The 15,760-nt window shown below is 35.7% G+C and overlaps 1 long non-coding RNA gene across 1 annotated transcript; it reads left to right on the forward strand.

Moving 5' to 3' along the window:
* The first annotated feature begins 235 nt into the window (after positions 1–235).
* LOC119793112 lies at positions 236–10,557 on the forward strand. Its single transcript, XR_005282066.1, has 3 exons — positions 236–396; positions 2,817–3,069; positions 10,041–10,557. It is a non-coding gene; the product is annotated as an uncharacterized LOC119793112 (long non-coding RNA).
* Positions 10,558–15,760: the final 5,203 nt, after the last annotated feature.

Genomic DNA, 15,760 nt, shown 5'->3' on the forward strand with positions numbered 1-15,760 from the left:
GAAATATGTTTAATTGATATGAGGAATGTCATCAGGCCTTCACTGAAGATATCGCGAGAAAACAAACAGTAATATAATCGTTTCAAAAACTTCCTAAACAAAAATAATAATAGTTGTTTATAATTTTTTTTTTTCTATTATTAAGATTGTTGATATTTTTCTTTCTTTATTATTGATGCTCAATTAGCTGGATGTGTGTTCTTAATCTTTCAGAATAAAATGCAGCTTCATCCTGATCCTGATGACAGGCAGTCATGTCTATAGTGAGGAGGGGGGGTCCGTCTCTGTCTTTGGTTATCTAGCTGTATGAGTTTTAAATACCTGTCATAAAGCTAGATAACCGAAAGTAGAAATGGCTTCCATTAGCTGCATGTTCAGGATTCTCACATGAAAAAGGTAAGAAACAGCTGTGGCTATCCTGTGTCTGACTGGTCATTGATGTTAGATTAAAAAAATTATATTTTAAAAAATGATTCGTGGCATGAGTTTCACAGAAACGATATATTTGATGAGAAATTATTTAAAAGTTAAACTAATTCAACCATCAGAAAAATTGTGCACATATTTTCTATATGTGCACGTGAGATAAAGAAGTGAGACTTTGGACTTTTAACAATTTTTTGTTTTATTAGATATGATTTTGAGGTACTTTATAATTAAAAACATTGTCTTTTTTGATTTTTGATTTTGATTTTTTAATTGCTTTAGGCCTACCAACTGTCAGCTTGACCTCATTTTAGTTTAGTCTGTTATCTGTTCAAATCAAATATACTCGAACAAAACAAAGAAATGTTTTTTCCTTAATAGTCCTGAAGTACATAATTCCATTTTGAATTCAAGCTGATTGATATTAAGTGTACAAATTAAGATTTTACAGGCTGGTGGAAGTTTTTGTATTTCTTTGAGGACCAATCAACTGATTTATATATATATTTTAAATATATTTATGCATTTATTCTTTCAAATTTTCTCTTGTTTTATTTTCATTGTTTTTCTTGTTGTTTATCTTTCCACAATGTGATTACATGTAAAGACCAGTGGATTTATAAATTAGGGTTGTCTGTTGAATTGGCGTGAAAATATAGTAGATTTACAGATTCATTTTAGTTCCCATGTAAAATAGATCAATTTAATGCATCATTTTACCCCCCTGTCATGTGATAAGGCATTTTTATGGCCAATTGTTCCTTTTTTTATTCGGCCCTTATTTTTCTAATTTAAAGAAAGAAACCTAATTCTAGGGCGTCTCAGATTTTCCAACTACTTTACACCCCCCTCAAACATACAAAAACTTTTTTTTATATAAAAAAAACACAATTAAGCTTAACTTACACAGAATATTAAAGTGGTAGTTATGATCTGATTGTCATACCAAAGTCTCTTTTTATGCATCAGTGGTCCAAAACAATCTGTGTTTTTATTTTGAGGCATTTAAAAATATGTTTTGTTTTTCTGAGCATGTGACCTGCCAATCACTGGTCCAATCAAGTGTAAAACTAGACTGGTCGGTGTCTATACCTCCATATCTATAGGGTAAAGGTGAAGGAATTGCTTTCTGCATGTATAGCCAGCCTGCATTCAGCAGCTTTACTGACACACACACACATTGATATATATATATATATATATATATATATATATATATATATATATATATATATATATACACCAATCAAAGATAAGTGGTGCTTTATTTCAATTGACACACCACACCCGACAATGTATTCCACAAATACATTCTTAAACCTGCTACGTTGGTTTTGCTTGGAGGCCAGAGGAAGATTTAGGACTACTCTTTAAGCCAGCTGACCAGCAGCTCAGAGCAACAGATAGGGGAGGGGCGGCGATGCTGCAATAAAAACAAGAACAGGACTTTGAACTGAAGAAGCGATATTGTAATAAATTTCAGTCATTTTCTACAGTTATCCTTTAATACCAACCAAACAGTGTCGACTCATAACACACTTCCCGCCAACCTTGCTTTAGCTTATATTGATTTTTTTTTTTTTTTTTTTTACTCTTTACTTTGCAAAGAAAACACTGCCTCAAATCCAACTTTGTTTGGTTAAAAGAAAAGAAAAGCCAATGCTTTGTCCAGAGCTTGTAGGACCTCCTATAAAGCCCCTGAGTGGTGAAGCACAGGGTTAAAAAAAACACTTGGCGTCTGTATTTAAAATCTCAAGTCCTTTGGGATACATTGTGCGTTGGCTCAATGAGAAGCCTGGGGCCGTCGTACAGACAGGAGCTGAACTTCTCAACTTGGTACTTCAGCTCTTTGCGTGTTGCATGCACTCGGTTTAGAGAATGCCACTAAAGCCTAAAGAGCACCAAAGTGAGATGAGTTTTCATTCATTCTGGTAACTAGCTGTTGCAGCGGAGCTCGCTGTCAACCCGGACTAATTGCTTCGTTTCACAGTCAGATATTGGATATGTGAAAAGGCTGTGGCTTGAGTCCTTTCTGGAGCTTTCCTCTCTTATAGATAGTGTGTGAACCTGGTCTACCTCTTTCAGCAAGGGAATAAAAAAAACACTTGAGGCGGATGTATGGAATCAAGGCATCCTTGATTTTTACCTTTGTACCTGTATAATGAGTTTTTTTTTTGTTTCTTTTTTTCAGTGTCTTTCATTGCTGCAGAATATACACTCACATCCTGAAAATTAACAGAGTTGTGTATCTTCCCAGAGATTTAAAAACTGTCCTATACTATTCAAAGTTGGTTTTAAGGGGAAATTGTTAAAACCTTCATTAAAATTCTGTTACATGGATTTCCCTAAACGAATACATCTTTCCTCCCTTTTCTTTTGAAAACATGCAGGATTCTTTAACAGAGCCATCAGCAAACAAAAAAAGAGAAGGAAATGGTCGGCCCAAGATTTGCCTCCTTCTCCGACAACCTCGGCTGTCTTTTACCCAGAACCCCCCGATGCCATCTGTACAGCCGGCGGGGACGCTCTGCTGTGCCAGGAGACAGACAAAGAACCACCCCAAGATCCCAGGAGCATGCAAAGAGAAGCCATCTTGGGAGATGTTTCATTGAGACATCTAAAATGGCTGGACTGGCACATAAGGTGAGCTGCATCATGGTTAGCTGTCGGGTACAAAGGATGGTCAGAGGGTTTCGGGGTGGGGGTTGACTTATAGAAGAGGAAGAGAAGAAGAGTTTCCTCCCCATTTCCTCCACAGTCACACATGGCCTCTTTCTTGTCTGCTGTGCTCTGCTTCTGCTAATTAGCAGTTATGTGGGGGGGTTTGTGGGTGAGGATGGTTGGTGTTGGTGGTGGGGGTAGTGGGTAGCAACAAAATTAATGAGCTGGCACAGGTTGAAGGAAACCTGCCATCCTCTCTTGTCATGGTGCTTCTTTATTCCCCGCAGCACACCAAGTAGTTCAGCACGCCGTGTTTCCACCTGATAAACATCGCAGTAATGCATGCCAAAACTGGGCTTTTTATCATATAAAAAAGCAAAAAAATAATTTATGATGAAAAAAATATTTATATAAAGCAGTTTCTTGAGTTTAACATCAATAAGAAATGTTTAATTGCTGCATTTGCAGCTGCATGTTAGCATACACACTTGTAATGCACTGGTTGCATCTGCACACATATAATCCAAATATTTCCCAGTGGATCTTCTGACAAAATATCTTAGCCTTTATAAATTGAAGTGAGCTCTTTTTACCAAAAAGTGTAATTGTACATAAGCATGGCTACAGTAAGTAAATAAATGACAAACCAGTCCAATGCTAAATGTTTTTCAAAACCAGGACAAATTTTAAGGCTTTAGATTTTGACCAGCCTGACGGCTTTAACTTCGTGCCCACATTTACTTGCCAAGCTCTCGCTATCAAGCCGTCTAGCTGGCCTGTAGAGACTGGCATCAACAGGAGGTGAAAAAGTGAAACACATGAGCGTGTTTGTCAGGAGCCAACATGTGCAGCTGCAAAGCTTGTGTGTTAATGAACAGCGGCATGCATTTTCACATTATCATTCAGCTCCGTACTCTCCTACCTCAATAGCTGCTCGCTTGACGCCCCCCCCCACTCCCCATCCCCTTCGAAAAAGCCTGCTTTCTCACCATTGTGGGAACTGGTGGTGCGGCGGGCCTGGGATGGGGGGCAGGGTGGGAAAGACCCTCCAGACTAGACATGAGCAGATGCCTGAGACATTAGACCGTTGTGCGGATCACCAGGTCGGACGAGGCGCTGAGTTTTAATGTGTGGGCAAGTGTATGTGTGTTTGATATGTGTGTGATGGTGATGGGAAAGGGGGTTGGGGAGGGGAATGGTCCAGACCCTGGAGTGCCACCTGACTGTTCATTAGTCTATTCAGACTACTCTGCATGTCTAAAAAACATGGAGATGGCACATCTTCTGCTAAATGAGAGGAATTTCCTAGGAATTAATCATGCATTCAGACATAATACACACACACACACACACATAGTGAAATGCATTTCATCCAAAGAGTTCTATGCAACAACAATTATACAATTTCCAATTATAATCTATGATACGTTTTTGCTTGCTAAATGTTTCTTAATGTATTTAAAACATAACCTGAATGCTTGTGTCAGGTTATAAAAAGAAAGTTATCAGACACCAATCAAACAAACAGTGTATAAACATAGATTTTATCAGTATATAAGTGTAGAAATCTCTAAGGTTTGCCAGCTAAAAAGTAACAACATATCAATTGACCACACTGAACATAAATTGCTTCAATTTTTCAAATAATTTTATTTAGAATTATTTTAAATCATTCAACCACTTAAACACATCATTTTGATTGAAACTGTTATCTCCTTTGACACAAGCTTCATCTTTTAAATGTAAGATTTTAAAATTTAAGAATAAAAGACCTGCACATCATTTATAACATAATAGCATGAGATTTTTTTGAATTATCGTTTCAATCTAGATTTAAAACCTACATCAGACTAGTTGATGTCAAATAATTTTGTGTTTAATTGGGATCGCGGTTCATAGCTCTTGTGCACACCAAGCCTTCTACACAGACATTTTTAGGTCTTCCTTTGTAGTAGAATCGTCATGCAAAAACACCTTCTTTCGTCTATGTAGTCATCCTTATCTAAAAGAAACAACAAAACAGAAAAATGAGAACTGCACAGTGATTAAGCCATGAAAATTTATGTTAGGCAACATTTTCCAATATGTTTGCAAACACAGCTTATGAGCTACAGGTGAGGTCATTTTGCGAGCATGTTTGACTTTAGCATTAGCAATCCCATTAAACTAGTAAAATCCGATAGAAGTGACATTCTAGCTCAAAAACAGAGAGTTTCTCAACCACAGGTCTTATGGGAGTTAAGTTACAGTACAGGTCAGCTGATTAATACTTATGACTCGATGGTTTCGGGGCCCATTCATAGAAGTAACCCAAGTAACCTTTTCTTTAATATTACTAAAACAGATTATTCATTTAGGATAAGTAACATTGACATTTTTACATTTATAAATAGAAATTCTACCATTTTTTTATTTAATGAATATGTGGCAGTTTTGGCCCTCAATACTTTAATCCCTTTAATTTAGTCGCATTTAATCCCATTTATGACTTCTGCTTATGTGAAATCTTTACATTTGAGCACAAAGAGTTGTTGTCCAAATCTTAAGCAGGCTGTACAGCAGGATTGTCTATTTGTTCCACTGCAGCACCTGCCGGATCCTATTGGTGCAACCATGGACGCTCCTGGTAGTCGCATCAAATTCAAAACATTGCAATCGAATATCAAGACAGGTTCATCCCGCCTTAATTATGACTTCATCTAGCAAACATAGACAGCAAGTCCATAGCCAGAAACTGCGTTGTGTGCGCCATCAGAGTTCCTACACACTAACTTCCATATTCAGATAAAATTAACTTTTGTTAATTTGATATATTTACTTAAAAGACAACATTGCACATCCTTAATATCAATAAAATTACAATAACAGTTGGCCGGACCAACATTTTCAGTTTGACTTCTTTCAATTCTTTTATTAAATTTTTTTAGAAATAAACTAATTTGATTAAAGATCTTAATATGTTTGGCCTTAAATTGTATTCAGAGAATGTCTAAATTTCTCTTTAATACAGTGGTTTGCCCTTCATGTCAGAAAGACCCAAGATTAAGGCATAATATGTCACTGAAATAATAACCTTTTAAATGTACTCCAGCAAAGACATTTATGTTCTGTAAACCATACATTCACCGTTTAGATTTATTTAAGCCATTTCCCTGACAACTATGGCTTGCAAGCTAAACTATAGTGTTAGTGCTGTGGCTAAGCTAATCAAAGCTTGATACAAACTTTATTTCTTGCTTCAACTGACAAACTCGCAACCTCAATTTTATTAACTTTAACAAAGCTGCAAAGGTTCATAGGTTATTGGAAAAAGCACATTCCTGTTACTTCAATAGATTTTACTCAAGTTAAAAAACAGTCATCCAGAAAATGACATAATAATTTGTGAAAATGATAATCATACCGAAAAAAAAATATTTATGTGCATAATCCTTTTCTGTTCAGTAAATTACCTCGAGGTAGGTAGAGTAACCTGAAATACTTCTCATTTAAGAATAGCATTACTTCAAAAATAATGCATCCAGCAGAACTTAAAAAAATAAATAAATAATCTTATTAGCGCTTTTTTTCTTTAAAAAGTAAAATCTAAGGTGGTAAAATAATAGTCAAAACTCACTTCAGATTTCATATAACAGAATGAACAGAACACCTGAGATTTGGTTAAAAAAAAGTCACTTAATTTTAATTCCATGATTAGGTGGGATTTCTACACAGACAGAATTAATAGATGACATAAATCAAAATGTAACATTTTTAAACCTTTTAAACTCTTTACTAACTTAACTATACATTTCTTTAAAATTTGAATAAATGAATTTCCTATTTTCACACCAAATTCCAAAAGACACTTGGTGGCACACTGTTTCACTATGACTGACTCAGCTGAGGTGCTGGTTGTGCCTGAAGGAGCTAAGTGATGTAACCTGCGGATAGTAGTTATTAATGGTACCCCACACTGTATATGCACTTCCACACGGTTTGTAAAGCATGAGCAGCCCACATGTCATCATATTATTTCCTGTCTTTATTCACAGAAAAGGACTCTAAGCTGTCTCTATAATTGCATTTGAGTAGCTCATCTGTTAGGTACAGCATTATTGCTCGAGGCCATTTCGAGTGAAAAAAAGGGAAAGGTAGCTGAGAGCATAGCGTTCTGAAAATGTCTGAAAATCCAGAGGAGCAGAAACAGTTCGGGTTTGAATGATAAGACTGTATATTAATCCCCCTTAGGAAAGGTTGAAAGATGGCAGAAAAAAAGAGATGGTAGAACATGTGGGCAGCCATGTTGGTGTGCCGTGCTGCAACATTTAGCAGCTGAAAGGAGCAGAAGCATTTAGCGATTATTTGAATGGTTGCAGCACAGATTGGGTATCTCTTAAGGAGCCGTATGCATCTATAGTCCCCCTTTTCTGTTATCTAATAAATGCATGGAAAAGTCAGAGTTGAAATGACTAAAATTATAGCATAAATTCATATTGATTCTGATGTTCTGTTTTTTCACACTGGCTAACACTGCTCTGCAGATCGGTTCTTAATCTGCTCCTCAACAAAGAGCTCTTAAATCAAGACGGTCTGAAACCACAGCGGCTGGGGGGAGCGAGGTCAGCAAGTCTGACATAGAGTCAAAAAGGATTTAGAACGCTAACACCACAGAATCCATCGCTGTGTGTGCATACCTTTAAATTTGACTTAAAAATGCATATCCCCCTAAAGAAAGGGACACAATGGGACATAAGATTACCTCTCCTTTCCTCTTTTCTACCTGTGTTATCCATTATTAACTATGTATTACCTCTTCTACATTGGATTTTCACAGCAGTGGAAATTATAATGTATGACACGATGAAGTGACAGCAGCCGCTGCACACTACCCATTCTGTGTGGGTGCAGCTGTGTAGCCATAGTAGCGATAAAATGTTAATACCACGTTGCTCCTGGGCTACCTTTTCTATACGTGTGGACAGTATTAATGTTTGAGCCCCATTCACTGAATATATATATATATATATATATATATATATTGCACTTTATAGCAACACATGTATAGACATAATGTGTAGTTCATAGGCTGGCCTTAGTTTTAGATGAGACCCTGATGTGGGTCAAGCGAGGCTCACTGGTTGTCTTTAATGCAACTTTGGCTGAGAATAATCTAGGACGAAGCTGAGTATTAAGTATATCAGGAGAGGATGGCTTTCAGGGGGGGGTCCTCTTTGCTTTGGAAGGAGAGAAGAATTAAGTGACTGAGCCTTTAATGCAGCATCCCTTCGTAATCATAGCATGCAGAAGGAGGTCGTGTGGTAAAAGATGGCCAAGAAATCCTTTATGTGACCTTTTTTTTCCCGTCTCGTTATTTGGTTTTCACTGCACACAAGTTTGCAGAAACTATACCGAGAATTGGGTCAAGTTCAAGTTCATGGTTGCATCTCTCTGTCTGCTGAGAGTTGGGATTGTCTGTGACCACCCTGAAAGTAAGGAAGACAAGAATGAGGAAAAGGAGGGGGTGGTGTGTAGAAGAGTACATAGCCTTTGACCTCTTTTAGGGTTGCTATGGGATAGAGGCCGCTCAGTTCAGCAATGAAAGATTGAAAAGGCCAAATTGTCAGAGCTGTCCAGCAGACGTCAACCCCCCCCAACCAACCACCCGCCACCTCCTCTGCAAAACACACAAACTAAAACCCATTCACACCTACTCACAGATGGCACGGGCCAGCTTGGGAATGTTAGCTGCATGAGAGGAAGAGAGAAAATGCTTTATGCTCATCAGACGCTGCCATAATTCATCCAGTTGCAAACGCTGTAGCCCTTCCTTCATGCATTCAGTTTTCTGGGTGCAAGTTACTTTGGTAAAACATTAATTGAACTTGTTTAAATAAAAAATCTCAACAATCTTCACAAATAAAAATTATTTTCAAGGTGTTTTTCTGTCTTGATATAAAGTGTGCACAATAAAGGGGTAATTAACATAATCAAGCTCCATGTTGTTGATAAAAAGACACATTTTAGCCTACAGTTTTGCCTCAAATCAAGTTAAAACAATGATGTTAAAGCTGGGAAGCATTTTTTTTTTCTGTGTCTGCACACAGTAGCCGCTCGGCAATCGTTGTTTGACTCATTGCGTGTCAGAGTGGGCATGAAAATCCACGGATCGTAATGCGTGTACGTTCCACAGCCCCTCCGCAAACGTCTGCGAGTGTGGCCTCATTTAAGGTGGTGTTCTTTCAAGGAAGGGGTACAGCAAATAAAAGAAGGCGTATTTGCATACGCTGCATGCTGTCTGCAGAGAAGGAGCACCCCTCGGCCACCACCACCCTTAAGAAGAAAAAAAAAAAGATATCAGAGGTGGACAAAGAGATCGAGGACAAATCCTTCATTGTGGGCATGGTGGGAGAAAGGACTCATCTGAATTGGGGAGTGGGTGAAAATTGGCAGAGAAAGAGTTTGTGCTGATTCCCTGCGGGGATAAAAGCATTAAGCGCTACTGCCTGAAAATGGAGGAGAAGAACAACATGCAGAGCTAAGGAGGCTTTCATTTTACAGTGCATGAAAAGGATGTTTTTTTTTTTCCCTTGAAACACTTCCTCCATTGTTTGATGTGGAAAATAAAAAACATGAGCACAATATTAAATTTGCTGTTGCCAAAACAGACTTGTGACAGTTTTGTAAAACCAAAGAGCTTCAGTTTGACCATCATTGACTCTGCATTTTGTTCCCCATAAAAGCAGTGTTTCTATAACTTTTATGGTTATGCATTATTCCTGTTGCCTTTTATAAATAACTTCTTGAACGAGTGCTCTAAAAATTTTATTTTAGCGCTATCTCTTCGCATTTGTATCTGCTTTTTTTCAGTCTGCTACGAATAGGAGGCATAATTTCTATCATGCATAGCGAAAGAGATTAGGGAATTAAGTTTGAATCCCAATCTAAATATTCCTTTAATCTTTCTTCTGCAGAATGGGACCAGAACTCTGAGGATCTTTGCACTTTGTGGATAAAACTCAACATCAACAAAAAAATGGACTTTGTGAATATCATCTGAATCTGAATGTATGATTGATTGTACTGCTATGAATTGCATTGAATTAAGTTGAATTTGCAATCAAGATAATTCGATGATAGTTGGACCAGTTTATCTTGTAAACGGCCTTCAGGTGACATTTGTTGTAATTCAAATCCATGTAAATACTGCATGTTTTTTTTCTTTTTAGTCATATAAACTTTTAGATAGTTTTACAGTATTGATCCAATAAACTTGTACAATTTTACAAGAAAGGCAGTTTGGAAATGATTAGATATTCTTACCCAAGTAAAATGTGTATTCCTCTTATATGCTAAGAATAACATTTTATCATGCATAAATTGTCTTTCCATTCCACTCCAGTTTTTTTTTGTTTTTTATAAAATATACATTTTCTATGTGAATGATCAAATGTTCTGCTGGCAAATATTAAAAGAATAATCTGACCCATATTTGTGTTTCAGACATTTCTAATACAATCTTTGTGGGCTATATATTATTAGATTAAAGAATATATGATATTGTATTCTGTTGTTTTAATTTATTTCCATTAATTGGTTTATATTTTATAAATGCAAATTATTCATTTTTAATTTAACAAATAAAACATGTTTCACTGTTTGCACGCGTTTTATGAGTTTAGAGTAAAAAAGCTTTTAGAAGTTAGTTAAACTAAGACATTTTATAAATGTCTATCCCATGAATTACTTAAGAATATTTAGGCCTATTTCTATTACAATATTGTTATTTGAATTGGTTTCCTCGTAAAGTCCAACTTAATTGTTGAAGTCTCTGTTCCCCTATGAGATAGGTGGATACCGCCATTGTTTCCTGTCACTTTAAAAAAGAAGTAGAAGTAAAACTTGGCTTTTGATGAAGGCATCAAACCTTATTGAATCGACAATGTTTTATCAACTGCCTCAGTGTGAAGCTCAGCCTTTAGGTTTCACTGTATCATTACTGTTCCTGCAGGTCTTACAGTTACTGACTGTAGTTCTTATTCTTTCCTATTGTATCATTTTAAACGGATCAGCCAAGCACAAATACATTTATTTCTAATAATAATAATAATACATTTTGTCTGTGATGCACTTTACATTATAAAGGAATAGAATAGAATAGAAAATACATTTATTGTCCAACAATGGGGAAATTCTGGTCTTTACAGCAACAAAAGGATAATAGAAAAAATGGTCACACAAATATGGACCTTAGAAAAGTATATAAGATTAACATAATAGTGAAGAGTTAAAAGATAAAACATAAAATACTGTACTGTTAAGTGTTTAACAAAATTGTACACCTGGAGAGTTAATAACCAATATTTTCTATTAATGGATATTCAAAAATAGCAGCAAGATGTGCAAAATGACAGCAGCATGTTAGAAATATATATATATATATATATATATATATATATATATATATATATATATATATATATATATATATATATATATATATATATATATATATATATATATATATATATATAGATAGATAGATAGATATCCAACACATAAAGAAACAAAAACTAATAGCAAATATTAAATTAAAGTAGGCTGCATATTGCACACCAGTACAGTGGATTAAATGTTCTAGAGTTTAAACCAAATATAAACCAAATATTTATTTCAATATGTTGGTTTCGAAATTTTCTTAAATTTTTTTTTTTTTTTTTTTTTTTTTTTTTGGTACATCAACGGATTCACATGGAGAGCGCGCGTGACCCTTTCATTAGGTTTTAATTGGTGGGGGGGCAGATAGGGGCGCGCGCTGAACCGCTGAAGCAAAGAAAGAAAAAATCCAACAGCAGGGGGGAAATATGACGTCCCCTGGTGTTAATAACAGCCCGCCATGCTGTTCAATGTGACTAAATGCGTTACTGCAAGATTATTCTACAAATCTTATTTTATTTTTGTTTTCTGCTGGCAGCTTGTTGGATGAAATGTGATGTTTACTTTGATTGGTGAACTGTGTCAATGCGCTGCGTGAGCCCGGAGTTTTTTCAGATTACATTTGGGATTACGGCCTGTCCTGAGGTCAATGTCCAACTGGTCGGAGTCAAACAACAGATGGACTCGCGTGTAAGGTCACGGGGGGATTATGTCCCCTCTTCGTGGGTGAAAACAAGTAAAACCCTCAAAAGTGACAGGAGAAAGAACAGCATATCTGTCAGAAATGTTTGGCTTTTTTTTTTTTTTTTTTTTTTTAATTCAGACATTCATAATAATATTATTTTAATTATTATTATAATAATTTTTCATTATAATTATTCGTGTTACCTTTAAACCACTGCAATGCACTTTTTTCTTTATACAGTAGATAAATTTGCTTTGCTCATTCATTGTCTTCAAATTTGCGAAAATAATAGAAGAAAGATGTTCCAAGTTGCTCCCAGTGTTATGAAAAAAATAAGAGTAGCCTACATCATCTTGCAAATTGTAATAGATAATAAACAGGATGGACTTTTGGGTCATTTAGACTAAAAATATTTTTCTTTTCTCTTTTTATAGAAATTATTCTTCATATTTTCTGTTCTTTTCATGCAATAACATTTTGATCGCAGTGCTTGGATTTATTAAAAGCAGAAAAGTATTTCTGCCACTATAATAAAATAATAAAATAAATGATGTAGTTTTATCGGTGTATCATAGTAAACACTATTTAGTTTTTGATACACTTAAGACTTTAGAGAATTAAAAATCAACATCTGCAAAATTTTTTACAGATTTCCAGATGCCCATCTTTATTATTTTATTTATCAACTGGTTAGTGAGATTTCAGCATTATGTTTGTGCATTTTGAGAAATATAAAATAGATGACTATATCTTCTTGTATTCAGAATAGTCCCTTTCCCAGTCAGCTTACAAGCAGTGCTCAGGGTAGGGGCAATTATGTGCTCCATACAGCAGAAGAAAACTCTGGTTACTCCATAGGCTTCTATTGTATCTCTTGTAACCAAGCCGGTCTTATTATAAAGTAACCTAAGTGCATAAAACATCAGTTGAATAAAAAAGCTAAAGAACCCTGCTTCAACTGGAGGATAAAAAGCTGCATGAAGTTGCATTGTGTATGTTTTTTGCCTAGCTTGTTCTTGTCCTGCATGTTGTTTCCACTTCTCCTAAATCTAAAATCACACTTTTCACCAATGCAGTTTTCAGTCTCATATAGGCACAAGAGTCAGCATGTTTTAAATCAATCTAAACAGCACAACAGCTGCTGATATGTGTTATTAGTTCCCCCTCTCTGGATGAAAGGAAAGCAATTAGTGAAATCAGCCTCTGTAGAGCATGGACCAATGGTTTTTTAAAAACCACGTCACACTGGTGTGAATTTCATCATTAAAGAAAAACTGTTTTTGTTGGTTTTACTCCATATCTGCAGCAAAAGTGTTATACATCAGCTCCCAGTCCCACAAACAGAGAAATCCAACTAAAGCTGTTACAGCCTCTTCATCTTTTGCCTGAGGTAATTGCTTCAGTCTGCTAGATGAAGTAAACATTACTCTTTGATGAGTAACTGCTGCTGCATAGGGACCTGTTGGTGAAGTCCTGGTCGGCTGGGTGTCAGGAGGGTCACCATGCGGACAGTCCCCCAGAGGACAATAAACTGGCTGAAGGGATGCAGAGGTCAGGAGCTCTGTGGGGAAGGAGCAAAAGGTCAAGGGTGGCTAATTAATTGGCCATTTACACCTATTCCCAATTGATAATTGGACTCAAGGTGGGACACATAAATGAACAGAGAAACCATTATAAAGAACTTAATATAAGCATATTTTATACATATTTCAGAAACCTGCTGAACAAAAAATAAAAGGGACTATAATGAGGAAAATACAGAGCATGCTCCAAATTAAAATTTGCCTCAAAAGATGGAATGATATAATCTTGGCTAAAACAGTTTGGAGGGAAAGGGAGCATCTTAAAGCTGACTGTGTCCTCCCAGGCTGAAAATATTCACCCATGTGCACAAAATCTTTTTGCATAAGAATGGAGACGGGGGCCTGTGAACTCCTCTGACACTGACCTCTCTCCCAGGATGTGAATAGTATCACTCCCGGCGGCATTTCAGTCAAAGCCGAAAGCTTTTGGTGTAGCTTGCCTATAATCAGGTTGATTTAATGCATCCTACAAGTCCCGTCTTCCTCATCATGCAGCTCACTGCTGCTGCTCAGACGGCTCACTGTTCCCCCTTTCACTGCAGCCACACACACACACACACACACACACACACACACAGACAGTCCTGCCCCTAGGCCTCCTGCACTCCAAGAGGCCAGATGAGGCTTGAAACAAAACAAAAAAAAATTTTTCCCCCTTCCACTAAATCTGGGCTCTCATTAAAATCTGTTTGGTCCTCAATGAGGAGATGCTTCTTTGGAGCTCTGATGATTGCAATCTTGTCAGAGAATTTCTTTTTTTTTTTTTTTTCTTATTGACTATGTTTTATCAGTATGATCATTGAGATGAATCTTGAAAAAACCCAACTATATAAATATTGCACACATGCAAACAACCCTTCTGTGTTCAATAGATGGGACTTCAATGCAAATGCAAATTATAGCAGCTCATACACTTTAGGTTAAGGGATTAAAATACTGGCATTAAGCTATCTCTCTCTGTGTCAATATTTTATTTTAATTTCCTAGGGCTCTAAATAGAATTTTCTTTTTTCATTTTTAGTCATTCTGTTTTATTTTTTTATTAGCTATTTAAGCTTCTGAAAAGCCTTTATTTCAGAAGTGGAACATAAGTTACGGATAAACAAGACAACAATAAATAACATATAACCAAGGTTTTCTTCAAAAGCATTTAAAAGTTACAGTTTCACTATATAATCTATCTTCCACGCGCTCTTTTTTTTTTTTTTTTTTTTAAATTGAAGCGCTTCTTCTGATTGGATGATTGATTTACGCCATCCTAAGCCCCGCCTCCTTTAGAAGTTTATTCATTTGCTTTTAATTTCGGCTTAAAGACGGACTTTCTTTCCACGTGGTGCAGATTATTCATTATCTTCCTTTTTTTTTAGGTAGGGTTCAAAAGTTTCAGACCCGCCAAATAATAGTAATAATAAAAAAATAACAAAATGCAGATAATTAAATACATTTATTGTTAATTAGACTACGAAAACAAAATTAAAAAAGGAAATTAAAAATAATGTTTTTTCCACTAAAACTTATAATATTGAGAAGTTAGACGGAAAAATTATGCAAGATCGTGCATGGCGCTCATTCCTTTAGTTTTTAAACCGCGTCTTTGACGTCAGATTAAGCTGCAAATACAAAAAAATGGCTGAAGTTTAAATAATCCGTTTATTTATTAATTTTTTCTTCTTCAGACCATGAAAATATTTGCTACATTTTTGTTGTTTGTTCTAATTTTTTTATGTTGTCAAATAAAAAAAAAAAAAAAAGCTGCTTACATCGCCTTATTCGTCCTGGTGGTGAATCTGTTTGTTGTTGAAGTAAAACAACAAAAAACTGCGGACTAAAATAAGATTAAGATTAAACAATTTATTTAATTTTAAAGCTGAGAACAAAATCACTAAATTATTAATTTAAAAAAAGCAAAATAACTGAATTGGCAAAATTATATATATAGAATTTCATTTTGTCTTTCTCGTATTTACATGTTTTTTGATTCTGTTGAGCT

The sequence above is a fragment of the Cyprinodon tularosa genome, unplaced genomic scaffold, assembly GCF_016077235.1.
Source record: "Cyprinodon tularosa strain WSP-4 unplaced genomic scaffold, ASM1607723v1 ctg44, whole genome shotgun sequence".
Taxonomy (NCBI): Eukaryota; Metazoa; Chordata; class Actinopteri; order Cyprinodontiformes; family Cyprinodontidae; genus Cyprinodon; species Cyprinodon tularosa.